The 2,524-nt window shown below is 41.2% G+C and overlaps 1 protein-coding gene across 3 annotated transcripts in view; it reads left to right on the top strand.

Moving 5' to 3' along the window:
* The window catches only part of slco1c1 (solute carrier organic anion transporter family, member 1C1), a 33,138-nt gene that overhangs the window by 7,187 nt on the left and 23,427 nt on the right, over nucleotides 1-2,524 (top strand). Inside the window, exon 1 of one of the 3 annotated variants that reach the window (XM_020600156.1) lies at nucleotides 1,178-1,220. The exons of 1 other annotated variant lie outside the window; for it this stretch is intronic. The gene's annotated coding sequence lies outside the window, so the exon portion shown is untranslated. Of the gene's footprint in view, nucleotides 1-1,177; nucleotides 1,221-1,909; nucleotides 1,951-2,524 lie in introns of those variants that run through there. One more of the 3 variants, XM_020600157.1, reaches the window with a different exon arrangement.

Raw genomic sequence — 2,524 nt, 5'->3', positions numbered from 1 at the left:
TTCTCACCCTCTCAGTTAGTCAGCTTCAGCCTGACATTGAGAGGCTGGTCAAAGCCAAAGACCAGCTTCATGTGTCTCACTAATAGTGTCAAACTGCTGCTGTTTGCTGTTAATATGGACATGCTTATGGACATAATGTGTGGCTAAATAAAGATTCATTTGCTTTGTATTTGCTTCCTGTTCTTTGTACAAAGAGTGAAATGTTAAATACCTTTATAATAAACACATTTCAATCAGAAAGTGCACCAGGACCAGGATCATAATACAGACTGCAGACTTTTAGTTCTTCTCAGAAATGTTTGGCTCCCTGACCAACTACTGGTTGGGATATGGCACAGCCTGTTTCGACTCTAATACTGTGCTCAGTGTTATTCTCTGGTTTTGTTAATTTTGTGAACTTTTGTTCCGTAGTGTCCCAGTGTTTTTAATTTTTCCATTCATTTCATGCTTCAAACACCATCTCAGAACTCCGCAAACACTTTCAAATAATATTACTCATAATTTATAATGAACTATAGAATTTGTTTGCTTCTACTCTTGGGCATCTCTCTCACAGATAATAGAAAACTAAGTGTGTGTCAGTGTGCCAGTCTAAGTGTATTAGGTCTTTAACATAAATGAGCTACGGCAAGAACAAAAACAGATCACAGGTCACAAGGAGGTTTTGTTTAAAAGTTGACAGTCTTAATGTGAATCTTTTCATTGTGACCTTTGATCACAATGAGACCACTGCTTGTTCAACAATTGAAACTCAATTAAAAGAAAAGAATGCACATGTCACAATGGACACCACTGTTGCAAAATCCCAAAATGAGCAGGATGTTATTCAGGAGAATAAAACCAATCAGTTGCATGTTTATTGCTTTTTATTGCTTGCTTTTATGACTTATACATTTACTGTAATGTTACACTGTATAGGTTTTATCATGCTGTCTGATATTGGTGGAGTAGGCTTTTGTGTACTTTTTTGAAGTAGACATTTTACTTTTGTAAATTCACCTTTTGTAGGTCCACTATGAACATTGCTTTAGAAACTGGGAACTGTTTAAATTGTGTCTATGCTCTTAATGATTAAAAGTACTTGTTTATGTAAAGTGTCTCCACAAACAGTTCATCCAACTACAGTATAATTGGTCATATTGATGTCTACCTACAGTTTAGTAACTGACGTCACAGATCTTGGGGGAACCTTTGACAGACTGCTGTGTCCTGTTCCTGCGGTAACCGTACTCACTTCCTGTTTTCTGTGCCTGCATCATGTTGTGCTTGCTTCCAGATTGTGTAGGGATTAAACTCAGTAATTCCTAGGTTTAGCTGAATTTTTTGAGCCAAGACATACGCCTGAACAACTTAAGCACCTGTGCTACAGAAATTTGGCTCATGACCAAATTTAACTTGCTACTTTAGGTCGGCTATCTTAGAAGCTAGCTAAGCTAGTAGCTTAGTTGAGAGTAATTGCTTCCCCCTCTTCCTCTCGTTCGGAGTGTCGCATGTTCAGTTATTCCTCTGCCTCCTTTAGCGATAATGGTACATGTAAAAAATGTCAGATGCTAGCAGCATTGGAGGTGAGGCTTACTGATTTGGAAGCACAGCTTCGCACCATGGAGAACAGCCCAGCTAGCTGTACCCAGGTAGCCGGTGTGGAGCCTCCTAGACGTAGCTCAGCCCAAGATAGCCGCCCCCCAGAGCTCCCCCAGCAGCCGGGATCTCTGCCAGGTGGCTGGGTGACAGTTCGCAAGAGTCATAGAAACGAATGTCTACGGAGCATCACCTGCCTGTTCACGTTTCAAATCGATTTTCCCCACTCAGCGACAAACCCGCTGAGAAGACTGCTCTGGTAATTGGCGACTCCATAGTCAGCAACGTGGCCGGCGGCCATAGTCAAATGTTTTCCTGGGGCCAGAGCGGGCGACATTGAATCCTATCTGAAGCTGCTGACTAAGGATAAAGGTAAATACAGTAAGGTCATTATTCGCTAATGACTCCCGACTTCGCCAGTCGGAGGTCACTAAAATTAATGTTGAGTTGGTGTGTAACTTGTTAAAACAATGTCGGACTCCGTAGTTTTCTCTGGACCCAATGTGACCAGTGATGACATAGCCGCATGTCGTCATTCAACCGCTGTCTGTCTAGGTGGTGCCCAGAAAATAACGTGGGCTTCATAGATAACTGGAAAACATTGTGGGGAAAACCTGGTCTGATTAGCAGAGATGGCATCATCCCACTTTGGGTGGTGCGGCTCTCCCTCTGAGTCTTTCACTCCCAAACTGGAAAACTCAAAAAGTCAGTTCTATTTATTATTGTATACTGTCCACTTGCCGCCTTATTCAGAGTTTTTAACTGAATTCTCAGACTTTCTGTCTGATACAGATAAAATAATCATAGTGGGTGACTTTAATATTCATGTAGATGTTGACAATGACAGCCTCAACAATGCATTCTGTTCATTATTAGACTCAGTTGGCTTTTCTCAAACTGTAAATAAACCCACTCACTGTTTTAATCACACTCTTGATCTTGTTCT

The sequence above is a fragment of the Monopterus albus genome, unplaced genomic scaffold (genome assembly GCF_001952655.1).
Source record: "Monopterus albus unplaced genomic scaffold, M_albus_1.0 scaffold45.1, whole genome shotgun sequence".
In the NCBI taxonomy this organism is placed as follows: Eukaryota; Metazoa; Chordata; class Actinopteri; order Synbranchiformes; family Synbranchidae; genus Monopterus; species Monopterus albus.
The sequence above is the reverse complement of the archived record's forward strand: the minus strand, read 5'-3'. Positions and strand labels throughout refer to the sequence as shown.